This window comes from Canis aureus, chromosome 1 (assembly GCF_053574225.1).
Source record: "Canis aureus isolate CA01 chromosome 1, VMU_Caureus_v.1.0, whole genome shotgun sequence".
NCBI lineage: Eukaryota > Metazoa > Chordata > Mammalia > Carnivora > Canidae > Canis > Canis aureus.
This window is the reverse complement of record NC_135611.1, coordinates 83,845,554-83,866,815: the sequence shown is the minus strand read 5'-3', so window position 1 is coordinate 83,866,815 and position 21,262 is coordinate 83,845,554. Positions and strand designations below refer to the sequence as shown.

The following is a 21,262-nucleotide window of genomic DNA, read 5'->3' as shown; positions in this document are numbered from 1 at the left end:
CAATGTTCCATTTTTCATACAATATTTTTTATAGAACTTTAAAGTCTATTTCTTTAATAGTAATGCAGTAATACATGGTCCAAAAATCAAAAGGAAAGGGCAAAGGGTTACAAATGTGGAGTTTCTTTACCTTCTTCCTAGCCAGCCTTATCCCCTACACAGACGCAATATGTCAATTCCTTACCTATTCTTCCACGTTTTCTATCCAGTGTGGATTTTTCTTAGAGACAGGTGTTTGGAAGTTATATATATACTCTCATGTTATTAGCTGTCACCAATACTGTTTTACATGTATATTTTACATATTTTATCTATTAATACACAAATTATATATGTAATAATTTTGATGCACTGATCTAGGTCTGAATGACCTAATGGATATAGACCAGAATGCCATGGATAGTTATAGTCAGCAACGTACTTTTCATTATCCTGGGAAGTATAACAAACATTTTCTTTTTTCTTTTTCTTTTTCTTCTTTTTTCTGGGGGGGGGGGGAGAAACAGAGAATGTGAGGGGGGGGCATGGTAGGGGGAAGAGAGAATACCAAGCAGGCTTCAGGCCCAGCCCACTTTGGGGCTCAATCTCTTGACCCTGAGATCACGACTGGAGCAGAAATCTTGAGTCAGATGCATAACCAACTGAGGCACACAGGTGCCTCAACATTTTCAAATTAATTCCCTGTATAGAGGCTACCTTGGCCCTGTCTCATTACTCGGTGAGAATCTTAGGGTCTGTGTCATTAAGGTGCTCAAACTTAATCTCAATTGTGATTTCACAGATGAGGAAACTAGGGGAACAGCTATTAAGTGATCCATTAGACACAGTACGTTACTGGCACTACGCCCACCTCCTCAAGTCTCGTGCCTCTATTTGATCAGTATTTGGTTATGACACCAACTGTACTTTTAGAATATTATACTATCTCACATTTAACATTTTACATTTTCTAAATTGGTTTTTTCCTGTCATTTTTTCCTTTGTTCACAACTCTGTGAAGGAGGTGTTATTATTGTCTTCATTTAACAACTGAAGACACAGACTCAGAGAAATTAATAGTCTTGCCAAAGGGTACATAAATAGCAGAGCTGACATTCATCTATTCATTCATTCCTTTCAACAAATGTGCTGATTTCCTCCTATGTTTCTTGCACCAAGCTAAAGGCAGCTAGAAGCTGGGCTTTTTATTCTTGCTTTGCCAGTTGGTAACTGACGGACTAAAAAGTATTTTGAGATCTCGATTACATTATTTCTTAAATGGACATATTACCCTTTTTTACAGGGTCATTGGGAAGAATAAATAAGATAAAGAATGAGAAATGCCTGGTATGTCTGCTCAATAAATGTTAATTTTCTGTCCTCCTTTCAGATGTCTTTAGTGAGGAAAAAATTTTGGCCTTGTTTTAAAATGCTTTTAGGATTTCCTTGACCTGACTTCTTTGCAATGAGTTTCTTCTATAAAAGAGGCATATTTTCATCAGAAAGAGGTCTCTTTTAAAAAAAATGTATTTATTTATTCAAGAGAGACAGAGAAAGAGAGAGAGAGAGGCAGAGACACAGGCAGAGGGAGAAGCAGGCTCCATTTAGGGAGCCTGACATGGGACTCCATCCAGGGTCTCCAGGATCATGCCCTGGGCTAAAGGCGGCACTAAACCACTGAGCCACCCGGGCTGCCCAGAAAAAGGTCAAGAGGTCTCTTTTAATCTCTAGGAATTAATAACCCAAAAGGCCATCACTCTTTCTTTAGTTATTCTGCAAAACTACTAGTTAAGCAGTTATAGCTCACACACTCATATATATTCATACATTGTTGATTGGGAATGTAAAATGGAACAGCCACTGTGGAAAAAACTATATCTGTTTCTTACATCCAGTAATTGCATATGTGGACATTTATCCTAGAGAAATGAAAAAGTGTGCTCACACAAAAACCTAATCTACATGAAAGTTCATGGTTATTTGTAAAAGCCAAAAACTAGTAACAATCCAAATGTCCTTTAGCAAATGAATGGTTAAACAAACTGGGTCACATCCATCCATGGGAAACTTACTTGGCAATAAGAAGAGGAATGATTTATTTACACACTTAATAACTTAAGTGAATCTCAAAAGACTTAGGGTCAGTGGGAAAAAAATCTCAAAGGGGGTTACAAATACTGTATGATTCTATTTATATATTTTGTCTTGAAATGACAAAATTATAGTGATGGAAATCAGATCAATGGCTGCCAGAGGTTGGAGGTGATAGGGAGTAAGGGTGGTATCTGTGGCTATGAAAGGATAGTACAAGATATGAACTGTTCTGTATCTTGTAATACAGAACTGTTCTGTATCTTGACTATGGCGGAGGTCACACAAATCTACACTTTGACAAAATTGCATATAAATTAATATTCATGCCATATATACATAGATGAATACATACCAAACTGGTAAAATTGAATACGGTTCATCAATGTCAACTGAGCACAATATTGTGCTATAGTTATGCAAGATTTTGCCATTGTGGTGAAGAGTATAGGGAATCTGTGAATTATTTCGTACTGTATATAAATCTACATAATCTCAAAACAAAAGGTCTTTATAATAACACATAAACCTGTAATTTCTACTTTGTTCTCATAGATACATTTTTACATTTAAATCCAGAAGAGGTTTCTAAGTAAATTACTTTTCTCATCTTAAAAATATGAATTATGGAAATTTTTCAAACTGAAATAAAAGTAGAAACAATAACACATGCAATCTGTTACATTATTATAATCCTTCATCCAATTTCACCAATTCTCAACAGTTTAGTAATCTTGTTTTATCTAACCTCACCTTGTTGATTATTTTGCAAGGGTATTTTACAGCAGTTCCCAGACATTGTATTGTTTTTCCCATACAAACTTCAGTGTACATATCTAAGAGGAACTTTGAAAAGATAACCATTATGTCATTATTCAATCTGTCGACAAAATTAATAATGAATTTTATTATCACCTAATACCCAGTTTTTATTCAAATTTCCCTACTTGCCTCAAAAATGTCTTCTTTTTTTTTTTTTTAATTTTTATTTATTTATGATAGTCACAGAGAGAGAGAGAGAGGCAGAGACACAGGCAGAGGGAGAAGCAGGCTCCATGCACCGGGAGCCCGACGTGGGACTCGATCCCGGGTCTCCAGGATCGCGCCCTGGGCCAAAGGCAGGCGCCAAACCGCTGCGCCACCCAGGGATCCCTCAAAAATGTCTTCTTATAGTTAGTTGTTAAAACTTAGAACATCATGCCTATTGTATCTCTTTCTATTCCTCAAGACCCCGCTTCTTCCCTTCTCTTCTTGTTACCATGCCTTTTTTTTTCTTTTTTTCCTCGAGAAAGCTAGATCATTTGGCCTGAAAAATATTGCATATTTTAGATTTGGCTGATTGTTTTCTCCTGGCATGATTTCTTGCTTCTTTTATTCAATACTATGTTTCAAAGTTTTATCCATGTTGTATAGAGCTATAGTTTGTCCCATGAAGTATTCCTTGGGTGAACATATCACAATTTATTTTTTATCAGAAGACATCTTATTTTTTTTTCATGTACACCCCAGCTTCCTTATCCATTTTTATTTTTCTTCAAAGCACTTAGCACTACCTGACACTGCACTCCTGTAATGGTGAATTTTATATATCAACTTGACTGGGTTAAGAGTACCCAGATAGCTGGTAAAACATTATTTCCTGGTATGTCTATGAGGGTGTCTCCAAAAGACAGTAGCATATGAATCAATAGATCCAGTAAAGAAGATCATTCTCACCCATGCAGGTGGGCATCATCCAATCCTTTGGGGGCCTCAATAGAACAAATAAAGCAGAGGAAGGGTGAATTTTCTTGAGCTGAAACAATCAGCTTCTTCTACCGTTGAACATCATAGCTCTTGGTTCTCAGGCTTTCAGACTCAGACCTGGACTCAAACCATCAGTCCCCGATTATTAGGCCTTCGGACTTAATTTGCTTAACTTCAATGGTCTTCTCAATTGTGAATCGGCTAAAGGACTATCTTTTATCACTAAGATTCTGTTGGAGACTACTCAAGCCGAGTCAGATTTCTTAGTTGCAGATGACAGAATCCATTCTAGTTACTTGAAGCAGAAAATGATTTTTAGGAAGAACTGGCAACCAAGCTTGAATGCCATACAGAAATAATATAGCACAATACCTGTTGTTCCAAGGGAAAGTGTTTTAATGGACACTAATTCCACTACTACATACCATTCATCACTTATAATGTTAAGGACCAGATACAGATAATAAAGCCTGTGCTATAACTACCCTGAAAAAAAAAATGCTTCTGCCATAAGATCAAGTTTCCCCACATGTGGTCATCACCTCATCATGCTAATCTAGGTAACTGTCAGAATGACTATTTGTATGTCACTAATCAACACCATAGTCAACACTGGTTGGCTGGGTCCAAGGACAAGAAGCAGTGCAGTGCAGAGCAAAAAGACTGGATCTGGCTTAGGAGGTCTAGGCTGTGATGTTGACACTGATGCCAGTAGTTATATGACCTTAGGGATGTCAACTAACCTCACTGGACTATGTCCTGATCTATAAAGTGAAACAATTAGACAATTGTTCTTAAAAGATGTTCTAGCTCTAACATTCTTCAAAAATAAAATAACAGGCAATATCCTTTGATTTCAAGCAGTCTTCTTCTTCTTCAAAAAAAATGCCATCAGTCAGCAATTTTTCTATCTGCAAGAGTTTTCTCTATTTAGTTGCTTTCTTCTGCTCTCAATTTGCCTATTAAACTATTTTTTAAAAATGCCTTGGTATCCAGCATGGGACTCCTGCATACCATTTCCAAAGCATATCCTCCACTGAGGTATAGAGTAGATAAACATGATGAATTGAAAGAAGGAAACTTCATAGTCCATTGTATAAACAAGAAGTTCAAAGTTGCCTTCCTGCTTTAGGTAAAATGGTTAGCGCAATCATCCCTTCATTTTCCTGCTGTGCCAGCGAAATTACTCCTTCATTATTCTCAAAGTATTTTCATAACGATTAAATATTTGAAAGCACAGGCTCAGAAATCTGCAGACCTATTTATCTACTAATCCTGAGTATAGAGGATTATGCTTATACAATAAGATATTTCATTGGAAGTTTATATATTATGTTTGTTTGCCCTTTAATCAGCTGCTTTACTTACTTTGAGAAAAAAAAAATTTTTTTTCTTTGAGGGTGGGAGGCATATTTGTTTTGTTCATGTTCATATCCCTAACATCCAGCACAGTGTCTGGCATATAAATATTTTCTATAACCATTTTGTGAAATAAGTGAATTTATAAGTGCCAGGCACCATGCTAAACACTGTATGTGTATAGTTGTGTATGGCTTAATTTAATAGTTTTGTCATCCTTTTTTTTAAAACAGATGAGAACACTATAAAACTATAAGTGACTGTATAAAGTCATACAGTTATTAGATGGGAATGCCGTGATTTGGAAGCAAGTCTACAAAGCCCAAAAAATTATTAACCACTGAATCTACTGCCTGTACTGAAGTTGGTCTTGTTTATCCTTAGACAAGTTTCATGAAGTCCTTTTACTTTAGAAAACCTTATTAACTTGCAAGTAACTATTTACAGAGATTTAACATGCTAGATGGGCAAGAAGACAGATTATGCTAACCAAAAACTGAGAGACTAGATTGCCCCAGGAATATGTTTGTGGAGACAAATCATTTCTTACTCTTTATGTGAAATATCTTGATTTCATATCAACACTGACTCAAATTGCTATTGACCTAAGGATCTCATGGAGAAAGGAAAAGGCCACTTGGGACTTTCCTGGCTCACTAACAGAGTTCCCCTATAACCATGATCCTCATTTAGGATTTATGATTTTTTATTCTTGGAATTCCTCTATTAATTCTGATCTTTATGAGTCCAGCTTTGTCTTAGAACTAGCTTGTTTTGTCTTTATATTCTTTGTTCTCATAGCTGGATCCAGACGAAGGATACCATCATTTGGTCTTAAAATAACAAGCATGTAGGGATCCCTGGGTGGCTCAGAGGTTTGGTGCCTGCCTTTGGCCCAGGGCGCGATCCCGGAGTACCGGGATCGAGTTCCACGTCGGGCTCCCAGCATAGAGCCTGCTTCTCCCTCTGCCTGTGTCTCTCCCTGACTCTCTCTCTCTATCATAAATAAATAAATAAATCTTAAAAAAAAAAAAAAAAAACAAGCATGCTCTCTCCTATAAAACTAGAGATATGACTCCTATAAATGGGTCCTGTGCTTGTTGTGATCCTTTATATTATTAATCACAGGAGCCATGAGCCAGTTGTAATATTTGTATGCACATTGTGTTTAATGTTTCCAATAGTTACTCTCAAATTTGAGATGAAAATTGTATTACTATTGTTAATTTTTTTGAAATAAAAAGTGAAGTAAAATGGATTTTCGTGTAAATTATAAGTGGAAGTTGGTTTACAAAATATATCATAGATTATCTACTGCTAGGAGTTACTGTTTTTTCCCCCGGAACACTAAAACAGTTCTTACAAAGTTATCTTCCCATCCCATAAGATCTAAACCTCTTTTGTTGTTGGAACATTTCAAATTAAAGAGATACTTTGAACAGACATTATTCCAAGGTTTCCCATCTGAAATCTAGGGTCCAGTTACCCTATAAACATACTCTTGTATGATTAAGGTACCAGCCAAGCAAATATACTCCTAAAAAACATTTGGAAAGAATTATATAACTATTACTTCCAAAGAAAACATCAAAGTAGTAATCACAGGGGGGAAATCAGAATTTGTTTGGGCTCCCTTATACTTACTTTACAGATTTTTGTTGTTGTTGGTTTAATTTACCCACAGTGGTGAAGATGGGAATACCACTGAATTTTTAGTGCAAAAGGCCTATATGGTCATCTGAAAGCTCTGCTGGAATCATGAATATGTGCTTTGTCTGGGGACCCCACACAAGTAAGAAAGACACTTTCCACTTCTCTCTTCTCTGCAGGGCTAGTCTCTAAGCACTTGTCCTTGTTCCACCATTTGTCTCTTAACTTTCTGAAATTATTAAGATTTAATATTGGGTGATTCTGTTTTTTTTTTTAATTTTTTATTTATTTCTTCATGACAGAGAGAGAGAGAGAGGCAGACATAGGCTGAGAGAGAGACAGGGAGCCTGATGTGGGACTCAATCCTGGGACTCCAGGATCACACCCCGAAGTCAGGGGCTTAACCACTGAACCCCCCCCCCCCCCCCCCCCCCCCCCCCCCGGCATCCCTGGATGATTCTTTTTTTTTTTTTGGATGATTCTTTTGAATGATCAGAATCACAATTACACCATGACTCCTGGCTCTCCCTTAAAAAGTCCTATACATTTCTGGGAGGTTTCCCCATTGTCTAACTTTCAACGAGCTATACTTTTTGCCTACATCTGCAAGTCAAAAGCATGGTCCTGACACTAGCATCATCTGGGAATTTCTTAGAGAAATGCAGCATCTCAGGCTCACCTGCTGAATCTGAATCTGCATTAAAACAAGATTCCCAGGAGATGCCTGGGTGGCTTGGTGGTTGAGCTTCTGCCTTTGGCTCAGTTCCTGGTCCCGGGGTCCTAGGATCGAGTCCCACATTAGGGTCCCCTGCGGGGAGCCTGCTTCTCCTTCTGCCTATGTCTTTGCCTCTTTCTCTGTGTCTCATGAATAAATAAATAAAATCTTAAAAAACAAAACACAAGGTCCCCAGGTAATTCATAGGCACATTAAAATTTGATAAGTACTGCTTTAGAAACAACACAGAACATATATATCTATGAATCCCTTTCCTGATAGATTAAGAGTGCATATGTATCTTTCCCTCTGAGAGCCTATGTCAGAATAAGAACACCCAACCTAAACAAGCTACAGTAAAAAGAACATTTACTCTCTTAAATTACATGAAGTTCCAAGGTCAGACAACTCCAGGCTGAGTCCTCCGCGCCATCAGCCCATCCCTCCCATCCTTCGCTCTGCTATTTTCAGTATGTTAGTAGAGTCTCTCACAATCAGCATGGTGGCCTCAGTTCCAGGCATCACACCCATGTACAACAGATAGAGTGAAGAAGATAGTCTGTTTCCTTCTATGTATGTACCTTTCCCTCAGTGGGTACACATTTCCGGAAGCCTCCTAGCAATGTCCCATTTGTACATCACATTCCTATTTCTAAAATAATCGTAGGCAAAGAATACAGAATTACCTTGGCAGGCTTAGACTAATTAATATCCTCTTCATAATCCTGAAACACGAACCTGATCCTTAAACACGCACCTGATCCTTAAACCACTCAGGCCTCTTATCTCTTATGAAGAAGAGAGGTGAAGGTGAGGTGGAGATGGGGAGGGGGGAATTTGCAGAGTCAGCAACTGGTAATAACTTTACCTTCATGTGTAAACAGAAAAAAAAGAATAAAGTAGAGATGATAGAAATCCTCTTTAAGGAATGAATCCTCTCTGATTTATTATATACCCACGCTAGAAGCATAACTAACTAAACGTGTATATAATTAATGTTTGGCTTCAGTTTACTTTATTGCACTCTATGCCAAATGAAATCCTGATATGTACTTTACTTGCTAATAAATAGGCTTACATAAAAATTATTTGGGACAGGGCTTGGCCCAGGTTTAAAAAATCTGGTCTATTGCAATACTTCTAACTTAACCTGCCAGCCTTTAGACTTCCTTCCTGTGTATCAGATACAGAAGAGATTTCATATGATTCTTTTTACAATAAATAATTTTTTTTTCAAAAGTAAATTGATAGGGTGCCTGAGTGGCTCAGTGGTTGAGCGTCTGCCTTTGGCTCAGGTCGTGATCCCATGGTCTTGGGATTGAGTCCCAGCATCAGGCTTCCCTCAGGGAGCCTGGTTCTCCCTCTGCCTGTGTCTCTGCCTCCCTCTGTGTGTCTCTCATAAATAAATAAATAAATAAATAAATAAATAAATAAATAAATAAATAAATTTGCCTAAAAACAAATGTTCAAAAGTAAATTGATAATATTGCTTTTCTGATTCAAATCCTTGAGTGTGTTCCACTGCCCTTCAGATAAATCCTAAGTTATTTAGCATAACATAACATCCTTCCGAGTGGACAGCAAGTAGTCTTTCCTGTCAGGTCCCAGGAGTCACCTCCCATCCCTCACCTTATTGCCCCCAAAAGTCGCTTCTTCCTTTACAACTTCAGATTTTTCCTTCCTCTGTTCCTGTGTTTCTCACACTGCTTTGTGAGTAGTTGTGAAAATATCTGGTTCCACAGAGTTTGTGAGCTCATTTAAGGCACAGACTGTCCCTGCTCCCAGTACAGTGTAGGTAATCTATCAGCATTCAATGAGCATATATAGAGCAAAGGTTGGCAAACTTCTATAGACAACCAGATAGTAAATATTTTTGGCTTTACAGGTCATAAGGTTTGTCACAACTATTCAACTGCTGTTGTAGCAAGGATCAGTGTTGCTGTATTCCAATAAATCTTTATTTTAAAAATCTTTATTTAAAAAAAAAAAAAAACACCGGTGACTAGCTGGATTTAGCCAATGAAACATAATTAGAAGAATAACATTATGTTAAGAATAAGCATTTATGTTGCCATAATGAGTCTTTCCCCTTTTTCCCACACCATCTTAAGACGCTTGGGAGCCTCAAACATTATCTTTAGGTCATTCTTTATTGATCTGTCTACCAGATGACAGTTTCCCAGTGTCTGGACCTGTTGATAGGACCCTTTTCCTGTTCCTATCATAAAGAGTGGAAGCAGGTGAGACAATAAACCAAGAACCAGAGCAGGATATTTCTGACACATCAAGAGTCTGAAAGTTGACTCTAACTTTTACAGACTTAGCAGCCACCCAGGAAACCTTGGGGTGTGAGGTGGGGGAATTGAATCAACTTGTATCAACTAGCTGAAACTCTGGATTTAAAATGTAAGACATGAAACTGGAATCATGGCTATGGAAATGCCAGAATTAAACTATCTTCCTAAACTCTCAAGAAAAATCTGGGGATTTTTTTGGTGGGAGGTAATGTTTCTTTCCCAGTCTTGGTTTTTCCCTCCATGAAAAGGGAGTTTAGTCAAGCAATACCCCCCTGACATTCCCTGCTTCACTCACCCTGCCTGGGGAAGGCAGTTTGTCCTACCTGATCAATACATTTGGGAAGAATCAACTGGAAGTGTTTGACTCATCTCCTGACCTTTTTTTTTTTTTTTTTTCTTTCCCCTCCTGGAGGTAAATTTGCTTGCAGTAAGCACAATTTATTGTCTGTTGCTCATGCTGTGAAATCCTTCCCACTTGGGAAAGTTTATCCTGATCCAATGCTACCTATGACCGCATGAGTAAGTCTGACTAATTCTGGATGGAGTTGAAAGGCCTGTTTAACTCTCATGTTAAGACACGTTCTCAAATGGAGGCTTTCTCAGTAATAGAGGGGATACTTTGTCCATCATCTGCCTCTCCTCTGTCTTATTGTTCATTTTGAACCCAGGTGGGAAAGAAAGGAGTATATTACCCAAATGTTCTTATTTTCCAAATTCGTTTTTTTTTTTGTTTTGTTTTTTTTTTTTTTTTTGATAGTCACATAGAGAGAGAGAGAGAGAGAGAGAAAGAGAGGCAGAGACACAGGCAGAGGGAGAAGCAGGCTCCATGCACCGGGAGCCCGATGTGGGATTCGATCCCGGGTCTCCAGGATCACGCCCTAGGCCAAAGGCAGGCGCCCAAACCGCTGAGCCACCCAGGGATCCCCCAAATTCGTGATACTCTGCCATCCAGGATCTCATTGACTGGGGCTAAAATGCCTCTCCAGGGCTAATTCCCAGAGATAGCAAATAACTCCCTAGAACCATCATATGCAAACTGACAAATCCAGAACCCACATCTCTCCACCATCTCCTTTATTTCAAACTCTTATGTACTAAGCCAATATTCCCTTGCCCTAACAAATCCAGGGCCAGGAACCACAGACTGTGGAACAGCCCCTGCACCCCAGAGACCACTGAAATCATTCAAACTGAGCCCAGTCCTGAACGTGCTCACTCTGCCTTGCTTTCCTTGCCTTGCTTTTCCTGAGGAGACCATGATACAGATTTTCCCCATGCCTCTTCTATCTGTAGAACCACCCTGTGCTTCCCCATGCGGTCCTGCATGGTGTGGTGTGCACCCTCTTCTTGGGGACTAAAATAAACTATCTTTTCAGTGGGAGTCATCTCCTGATTTATTGGTTTCATCATCTCTGGATAAAAATAAATCCCACATTCTAGAACAGGTAGTTGTTATTGGGCCCCTCTGGAGGCCTGAACAGATAGCTTCAGAAGTTGATGCAAAATGTGACTTTATGCCCTGGTCACTGATATTGGTTCCCCTTCTCTCTTCCTATATTTGTTTTTAACCAGAAAAATGGGAACAGAATTATCCACAGAGTAGGTCTGTGATTAGCAACAATTTCCTCATTTTTCACTTACTCTTGAGCTCCTGACAGTTGACTTCCCAAAGAAAGGTAACTCAACCAAGAATTTAGCAGTCCATCTGTCTCTTACGTGTGAAAGATTCCTTGTGTGTGTGTGTGTGTGTGTGTGTGTGTGTGTGTGTGTGTGTGTGAAAGATTCTTAAGTGTTGTGGACACAAGAGAAATGGAGTTCGTGGTCCAAGGTTTTAAGAGGCTTTTGGTACAGTAGGGAAGTAAAACTAGAAAATGCTGAACAATTGAGACCATCTAGTTTTAATGCAATATAGATGAAGTAAGGTATAATGGGAATTAAGGAAAGGGAAGAATAATTCAAAAGTGGCATGAGGGCTAGATCTCAAAGGATGAATTTAACTTGAAGGGGTAAAGAGATGGGGATACTCTTTGTAGACCAATTAAAGTTGGTTTAAGCAGAAGGGAAAAAAGATTGATTGTTATTACCGAAGAGATCAGGCACAGGTAGATCTAGAAGCTCAAACTATATCCTCAGGAATCCCTTGCTATTTGCTGGCTTTGCCAAGTACTACTCTTTTTTAAAGGTTGCAACAAAAGATCTGGGTTGGGTGTCACTGGACAGCCTGAGTCATGTGTTCTGCATTGAATCAATTGCTATGACCAAGGATTGTGGTTTTCTGATTAGAAACATGTCCACTTCAGAGCTGGCTGTGGAGTCAGCCACATCCAAAGCTATGGACTTGATGGGTTTGATGTTTCCCAAAGGAAATTCTGGGTGATGCCACCAAAGGGTAAAATCAATTCTGGATGAGAATGTATACAAATCTTTGATGTTGTGGGGGAATAACAATGTGAGCAAGGTGGAAGGGCAGGCAAAGACCAGTCTGATTATAATTCATAAAAAGAAATAGAGGGAAATAAATTGCAATAATTCAGGTAGTATAAAATCATTAGAAACTTTCAAAGTCAGATAAAAGAGTTTGGATGAGTCACTAAGCAACAGAGATTTATTTTAGATTCTGAAGCAGCAGAATGATACAATGAAAGTGGTATTATGGAAGGATTAATCGGGCAAGAGCAAGGGGATAAGCTGCTGTCAGGAAGACCAGATGAGGAGATTGTTCGAATAATCCTGAAATGAGGTGATAAAGATTTATGCTAGACAGTAATAGTAAAGGAAAGAGAGGAAGGTAAATCCAGATCATAATTTCAAAGGAAAAAAAGGTCAGAATTGAATATAGGGGATGAATAAAGAAAAGAATCAAAAAGGATGACAATGATTGTAGCTAGAGTTACAAAGATATCACTGAGAGAAATTATAAGGAGAGTGGATTTCTCCTCCTTCCAATGCCCCTGCCTCACAAGCTTGCTCCTTCAGCCTGTGATGGCCATCAGCAGGCTGGATAAAAACGGGAGAGTCTAAGTACTGGGAGATCATGGTAGCCTACCTTCACCATCATGTGCAATTACACATAAAAATAGAAGATGATAGAATAAGCACAAGAAGTTTGACAGTCATGATGTGTCATGTGATGCTGCTGTGATGTTTGTTTATAATCACAAATACCATTTTACAGTTTTCTCTCATTAGAAATTTACCTGCTTATACCCTAACTCATGCTTAGTTTATGTAAGCCCGCACCACTTATTAGTAATAATGTCCTTATTTCTCACCCTCGGGTTGGAAGCATTCTTAGACTATACATGTACTTTGGATTTTCTTTTCTTTTTTTTTTTTTGGATTTTCTTTAAATGCAACTTTTACAGTGGTGCTCTAATGCAACTGAAATTCTTTTTTTTCCCCATAGGAAATGAAAACAGGGTATTGAAGAGATATCTACATTCCCATGTTCATTGCAGTGTTATTCATAATTGCTAAGACAAGAAAACATATATATACACATATACACATGTATATATGTATGTCTATGTATATATTTGTGAATTCCTATAAATACATATGAATATATATAAATTCTGAAATTCTTATTTATGATTTCCAGCTGTTTAAAAGTAAAAGCATATCTATCTAATCTTAGTAATTAGGGCTATTTGATAGGGTTACCAATTATATGTACACATGAGGAAAAGAATAAGGAAGGAAAAATTAAAAATGCATCAGGTAAAAGCTATCTCGTGACTGGGGGGAGGACTGTTAGTAGCATGCTGGCAATGAGATTCAACTTCCTTTCCAAGTTCCCTTCTCTGCTCACCACATCAGAGGATAGATTCTCCTTCATTTTGGGAAACTGGAGAGATTCAATGATTTTGTTGATAGAATACAGAGAATGTGAGGATTCCCCCAAGGAGTAAAGCCAAGCATGGGAAAAGAAAACTGAGTACAAGTTAACAATTTCAAAATTATTGAGTACTGAGTTAATGGGGTGTGCCTTCAGAGTTATATTGAATGTTTCATCACAAACCTTCCACTGCTACAAATTTTATTTTTTTCTTTTTTCCTTTAAACAATAGCTAATATTTAACAGACCACATCTCTTGTGCCAGATTACTGTGCTCAACGTAAAGTGTTTGCATGGGTTAAAAATGTTAATATTCACAGCAATTTTATAAAGTAAGTTGATCATTAATTCTCTGTTTCACAGACAAGGTGAGTAAGCCCCAAGAGGGACAATAATTTGCTTAAGGTCACACAGAAAGATTTGATTCTGTTCTGCATGATGGACCCCGAAGCTCTGGTTTTCATTACCATGTTATACTCTTTTCCAGACAAATAGAGAAACTCTTCAATTTCCTTTAGCCAGGTGACAATGCTCTAACTGGAAGACCAGAAGCTGTATTGCTGAAGAAGGGTCAGATGGAAACTGGGAGGCATTCTCTGCCACATTCCATAAAGCAGCACAATTCCTTTCTCCATGTTTCTTCAGTGGAGCACCAGATGAAGTAACTGGCTTGCATCAGGGATTGTGTCTTCTAAAGGAACCAATATTTAGCCCTGTGAGATGCTCTGACTACAGGTATTATTTGGAGAGCTGGTGATAGACCTTATAAATTCACATCTCAGGGCACCTGCGTGGCTGTCAGTTAAGTGTCTGTCTTTGGCTCAGGTCATGATCTCAGGGTCCTGGGATCAAGCCCCACATGAGGCTCCCTGCTCAGCAGGGAGTTTTTTTTCTCCCTCTCTCTCTGTCCCTTCTGCTTTCTCTGCTTGTGCTCTCTCTCTTGAATAGATAAATAAAGATTTTATTTATTTATTCATGAAAGACCCACACAGAGAGGCAGATATATAAGCAGAGGGAGAAGCAGGCTCCCTATGGGGAGCCTGATCCAGGACTTGATTCCAGGACCCCGGGATCATGACCTGAGCCAAAGGCAGATGCTCAACCACTGAGCCACCCAGGCAACCCCAAATAAATAAAATCTTTAAAAAAAAAATTCACATCTCATCCCATGGTACCTTCCAGGGATGCATTGATACCACCCTCACCCCATTTCAGTCTTCACTAAGCCTATGTAGTTGATTGGAATTTGATGCAATGGCACTCTCCCCCACCCCACCCCATCTCTTTTCCACCCACCTTTTGAAATAATTTTAGACTTCAGAAAGGTTGCAAGAGTAGAGCAGAGCAATTTCAGATAGTATTCATTCAGCTTTCTCTAATTTCAACATCTTGCATGATGGTCAAAACTAAGAAGTTGGTATAACAGCATTAACTGTAGAATTTATATGCACTACATCAGTTTTTCTACTAATGTCTATTTAATGTTCCAGAAGGCAGTCCGGGATCTGGCATTACATTTAGTCATCAGGTCTCCTCTGTCTTCAGCAGTCCATGACAGTTCCTCAGTCTTTTTCTGTCATAATCTTTACACTGTGGAAGAATACTAATCATTTGTTTCATAGAATTTCCCTCAACTGGGTGTACCTAGTATTTTCTCATGATTTGACTGGGGCTCTGAATCTCTGGCAAGAATACCACAGAAGTGATGTGCCCTTCCCAGTGTATCATATTAGGGGGTAGGTGCTTCGTGGAGGGTTTTTTTTTTTTTTAAGATTTTATTTATTCATTCATGAGAGACACACACACACACACACAGAGAGAGAGAAAGGCAGAGATACAGGCAGAGGGAGAAGCAGGCTCTATGCAGGGAGCCTGACGTGGGACTTGATCCTGGGTCTCCAGGATCACACCCTGGACTGAAGACAGCGCTAAACCCCTGAGCCACCTGGGCTGCCCTCGTGGATTATTTTTAATCAAGGGCATGGCATGATGCAATTACAATTTGGAAAGATGACTCTGGCAGCTGGGTGCAGAATGAGTTGGAGTAGAGGAAGCTTGTGGTCAAGGCCCCAGTTAAGAGACTAGGAGTGAAGGTAGTCTGAACAAAGACTGTGGCTGTAGGGGGGAAATGAAAGTCTGAATATGGAATTTCTGAAGTGAAGCTAATAGGATTTGGGGGCTGTTTCCATAAGTGAAATGAGAAGAGGAACTGAGGATAATTACTAGGATATTAGAATAACAGGTAGATGGTGGATGCCCCTACCAACTGGTGACCAAAGTCTTTGTGATTTAGATTTCTTAAGATTTAAAAGAAATAATTTGCTGGCATGTGGCTTCTAGAAGAGGCTGTTTGAGTGTTTGTGAAAAAAAGACACAGAAAGAAGGAGGAGATGCCCAGCTATGATTTTCTTTTCTTTTCAAGTTTCAAGTTTGTAAACTCAGCATCCTTGGTGTGTATGTCTGAGTGAGACCAAAGTGTCAGCATCTCATTATGACTCTCATTTTCTCTGGGTAAAACAGATTTTTCATATGTATTTGACAAATATTTGTGGAACCCTGCATGAAAGAGCCAATGTATCTGAGTCAGGGGCAAAAGGAATGTGATGGGAGCCATTGCAAATTGTCCCATGGCCAAGGACTGTTTCATATAAACTGGCTTTGTTCTTAAGTCAAAACAATGAAGGCAAGAGGGAAATTCAAGAGGAAAGTAGTGAAGATGAATCTTTCTGGCTCATTTCTATGTTAGAGATAGAGGGGAGAAGAAAACTAGATTTTCTTAATGATGGGGAATGCCCACCTGAGCTTCCAATCGCCTAAAAGCTAGTCTTAACTTTTCAGTGCATTGTAGAGGAAGGAACACAGTTTAGCTGATTCAAAGCCAGTGGATTATAATTGTACATTAAATATTTACACTTCTCAATAAGACAGAGGTTTTTTTTTTTTTTTAACTCCACATGAAAATTATCTACAGAGTTTTAAGAAAATAAGATGTCCAGGATCCCCCAAGTGATTCAAATCTATTATTCAAAATGTCTTTAGTTGGAAGTGCCAGCAATGCAGCACAAATCAGCCTCAGCCAACAGTTTGGAGTGGGTTGTGCATTGTGATCTAATGCTGCATAACAAATCATCCAATTATCCAAAATATGGCAGCTTTAAAACACAGTGACCTTGTACAGTTACAGCGGATAGGGATTTTAGGAGTGGCTTAGCTGGTGGTTCTGCCTTGGAGTCTCTTACCAACTTGAAATCAAGGCTTCAGTCACCTAAAGGCTTGACTGGTCTTGTAAGACCCATTTCCAAGGTGGTTCGGTTACATGGTTGGCAAGCTGGTGCTGGCCATTGACAGGTGGTCCTACTATTTGCCACATGGGCTTTTGCACAGGGCTGGCTGCTCGAATATTCTCACCATATGTTGGCTGGTTTTCCCTACATCAAGTAATCTAAGAGAGCAAGGCAGAAACAGCTTGATCCAATTTTATGGCTGGGATTAAGGTTTCTTTGAGGAGCAAAAGAGGGATGGTATTCATAGGTCAGATCATCTGTTATTACAAAGGCTGAGGGCCCCTATATTGAGTGTTAGGCGTAGAGCAAACATACCATATGTTCCATTCATTTTCTATAGGGTGAAATAATTAAAATGAGTATTGAATGAGGTCACAAGGGTTATGTGTGACTTGCCTCCAGCTATCCTAACAGCATTTTAACTTTTGCAGGGCCCTTTAGATTCTATCACATGATTTTCTGATACCTTATTTGATCTTAAAAACAATCTTGGGTTTGTAGGTTGTAGTCAAGAGGGTTGGGATTGAAAGATGGAGCTAATAAGAGTGAACACCCACCAACCACCAGGCATTTGACTGGATGCTTTATGTTCATTCATACTTTTAACCCAATACCATGAGGTTGATATACAAAATTTCAATTTTGAGGGAGGCTGAGCTTCCTTGGGCTCAAAGAAGTTACATGGCATGTCCATGGTCAAGCATCAGAGCTGGAATGAAAGCCTAGGTTTTCCTCTCACTATCACATGTGCTTTCTATTGGGCTGCTTCACTTTTCAGCCTGACCAATCATTGGTGCCACTTTCACCAGGTGCTGCATTCTTGACTTTTCCTCTCAGGCAGCATGGAGCTCCCCAAAAGACAGAGGGACCTATCACTGAAGGCCCACACTTACCATACCCTCGGCATGACTTGCTTTTTGTTTTGTTTTGTTTTGGTTTGGTTTGGTGAACACTTCATTGCAAGTCTGTTGGAAAGAAAAAAAGAAGACAGAAGAAAGTATACTGGATTGGAAAAGAAATTGAGTTCACAATTTACACTGAAATAAATCTAATACTCTGGGAATGCCTCCCTTTGTTTGATTTTTATTAAAAATCTGGCTCTGATGCAGACTACTTCAGTGGCCTCAAGTAACAACTTGGCACCTCATTTACCTTTGTTGTCAAGTGGGGTGATATTTCTTAAGTGTGGCCTAAATTTCATGGATGTGGGACAGGAGGCAATGGAAGACAGGAAGCATTTTGTATTCCTACAGTATGTGTTCGGGAGACATAAATGATCTTCAGGCTGTAAACATCATCTTCTCCTGCGATGACCTCTCAACTTTCTAAATGCTCTTATAATTCACAAATATGCCTAGATGTGATTTGAGTCAAGATTTCCAGTTGCAAGTAAACATTGCTTCTCCATGTTTGTGGTTTCCTAAAATCAGTGGTAGGGGTCCCTAGGGGGCAGAGTCCATTAACATTCAACTCTTGATTTTGGCTCAGGTGATGATCCCGGGGTTATGAGATTAAGCCCTTCATTGGGCTCTGCATTGGGGGTGGAGCTTGCTTAAGCTTTGCTCTCTCTTCCTCTGCCCCTCCTCCCCCCTCTCTATAAATAAACAAAAGCAATAATCATATCTTTGATTATCTAATATACATGTTGACTCTCCCATCAAATATATCCTCTATTTCCATAGACTAGCTAGGCAATAGGTCCTCAGTGCAGCACTGTCAAAGTGATTACAGGAGGAAACTCCGTTTCTGAGCCCTGTACCACCTCTGCTCCAGTAAGGACCACATCAGAGTAGAGGTCTGAAGGGCCCCACATTTACCTGCCCCACATATCCTGGCATCCAGAACACTCAGCCAGTCATATCTTCCGTGAAGTCTTATCCCTTCATACCTTCATTTCATGCCTGCTGAGCAGACAGTCAATCCTTCCTGTTATGGTAGAGTGTAGTGGTTGAAAGCATGAACTCGGAAGTCAGCTTTGAAACGAGCTTTGCTTCTACTTGTGCAGCAGTGGGCAAATTACTTGACCTCTCTGTGCCTCAATTTTTTCACATGAAAGATATTATCTTCTAATAGAGGTCTGATGTGCTTTAAATGAGAAAATACGGGTAGAGAGTTTAAAATGGCACCTGGTATAAGGTAAGCACTCTACAGGTGATAGCTTTTTTTTTTTTTTTTTTTTTTTTTTTTAAGATTTTACTTATTTGGGATGCCTGGGTGGCTCAGAGGTTGAGTGTCTGCCCTTGGCTCAGGGCATGACCCAGGGTCCTGGGATTGAGTCCCACATTGGGCTCCCTGTGAGGAGCCTGCTTCTCCCTCTGCCTATGTCTGCGCCTCTTTCTGTGTGTGTCTCTCATGAGTAAATAAATAAAATCTTTAAAAAAAAAAGATTTTACTTATTCATTGTGGAGATACAGCATGTGAGCAGGGGGAGGAGGAGAAGGAGAGGGACAAGCAGACTTCACATTGAGCTCAGAGCCCAACAAGGGGCTGATCTCACAACTCTGAGATTGTGACCTGAGCTGAAACCAAGAGTTGGCACTCAACCAACTGAGCCACCCAGGCAAGGTCACCTGGGTGATAGCTATTTATATTACTGGTTAATTTTTCCTAAAGCTAGGTTACCTCCTAAGAACTTCAAAGAGTCAGGCAAATCAGAGTCCAATAAGTGTCTATATACTGCCTCTTGTGATTAGTATGATTGGACCAGATAGAGAAATCTAAAGATCAGCATAGATCTAAATTAAATAGCTTCAGTGCTGATGTCATCAATCCCTGATGCCTCTGTGCCTTCTTCTACCACACCCCCCATTTGTAAAGCAGGAAGAGGGACAAAAATGGAAAACTAGGATGAGCAAGTCCCACCAGAGTTCCTTCTGTCTTCTGCCCAGAGAGCGATAGCAGCAACTTGCTCATGGAGGTAAGTTCAAGGAGTGTGTTGAACATGGTGTTTTGAATTGTGTAGCTGAAGATCCCAGGCACTTCTCAGCCAGGTGACTATTACATTGACTTCTGTGATATAATAAAGTGAGCACACAATGTTTCAGTGCTAGAAGGCTACTCTGATTGGTTCTTGGATTTTGAACTATGAAGCCCTTTCATAGTATATAAAGTGGGAGGGCAAGAGCCATGGAGGTATGATTGCAGGCTAATTGCAGTGGCAACAGCAAGCCATGACACAGAATTAATTCTGGGACTAGCATTATAGTACAGCCTAGTATGCTTGTTAAGAGCTTACTGTTGGGTTCCAAACCTGGTTCTAACAAGTGTCAGCCATGTAACTTTGGGGAGTTATTTTACCTCTCAAAATCTCATAATTATGTGGCCACTAATGAGGGTGAAACCTTGTTGGAGAAGGCACTGCCATGGCTTACAAATGGCAGGAAAGTAGCTCTGGTGCCATGCTACAAAACTTGCTAGAAATTTATCCTCTAGAACTTTTGGGAACCACCTCCCCCTTTAGGGTACTGTGGAAAAGCTGCTCAGTGGGGAAGCGCCTCCTTGGAGGTACCCTGGTGTGGTTGCCAACCCACAAGAATCAAAAGCAAAATCCTTTTCTTCTGCAATGTCTCTCCAGCACCCTCTATTGACAAAGCCTAACATCGTTCCACTTGGCAAAGGAAAAATATGTAAAGGGCCCAGATTAATTTTTACAGACGAGGCAAAAAGGAAGAATTTGGAGGGATAAAACCAATAACTAGCACAAGCATGATTCTGTAATATCTTTAGGGGCTGATAATACTGATAATTTCAAGCTGATAGTGTCCAAATAACAGCCAGTGTGGCCCATCTTGGGTCTGCACACTGCTGTTTGTCCTCTGCAGAGGAGTCATTCTGAAAGTCTAGTCCCTGGGTCAGTGTTGTCAGCGTCACATGGGAACTTGTCAGCAACACAAATTCTAGGGCCTTATCGCAGGCTTACTGAGTCAGAAGCTCCGGGGTTGGGGACCAGCGGTCTGTGTTTTAATGAGCTGTCCAAGTGATTCTGGTACCTGCGAAGGTTTGAAAACCACTGGTACAACAGTTAAGTTCTGGGAACTTGGTGTGCACGCTGGGAGGGAAAAGTCAATACAAATTTCTTTATCCAAACTTTAGTCTCAAGTTTTAATCTTGAAGAATATGACCTAACTTCTTTGGGATCTGGAAGTTGGCAGGGAGCATCTTATTCTATTTCCGCTTTCTCACGGATGACGTTTCTGGACTTGTAGGCATGAACATATCAGATATGCTCAATTTGGTAAGAAAGTCTCTTGCTGAAGCTCTCTTATATGCAACTCACACTTGATTAGAGCCCCAAGCCCACTAT

The 21,262-nt window shown here is 39.6% G+C and overlaps 2 long non-coding RNA genes across 4 annotated transcripts in view; one reads left to right on the top strand and one right to left on the bottom strand.

The window, feature by feature from the left end:
* The window catches only part of LOC144319072 (uncharacterized), a 30,829-nt gene that overhangs the window by 756 nt on the left and 8,811 nt on the right, over positions 1 to 21,262 (top strand). For 2 of the 3 annotated variants that reach the window (XR_013384986.1, XR_013384988.1), the window contains exons 2-4: positions 14,163 to 14,410; positions 17,769 to 19,876; positions 21,052 to 21,193. This is a non-coding gene — a long non-coding RNA (uncharacterized LOC144319072). The remainder of the gene's footprint in view (positions 1 to 14,162; positions 14,411 to 17,768; positions 19,877 to 21,051; positions 21,194 to 21,262) is intronic. The other variant, XR_013384991.1, reaches the window with a different exon arrangement.
* LOC144319078 (uncharacterized) lies at positions 17,530 to 20,073 on the bottom strand. The gene is made up of 3 exons (XR_013384995.1): positions 19,822 to 20,073; positions 18,777 to 19,044; positions 17,530 to 17,924 (listed from the first exon to the last, which is right to left on the bottom strand). It is a non-coding gene; the product is annotated as an uncharacterized LOC144319078 (long non-coding RNA).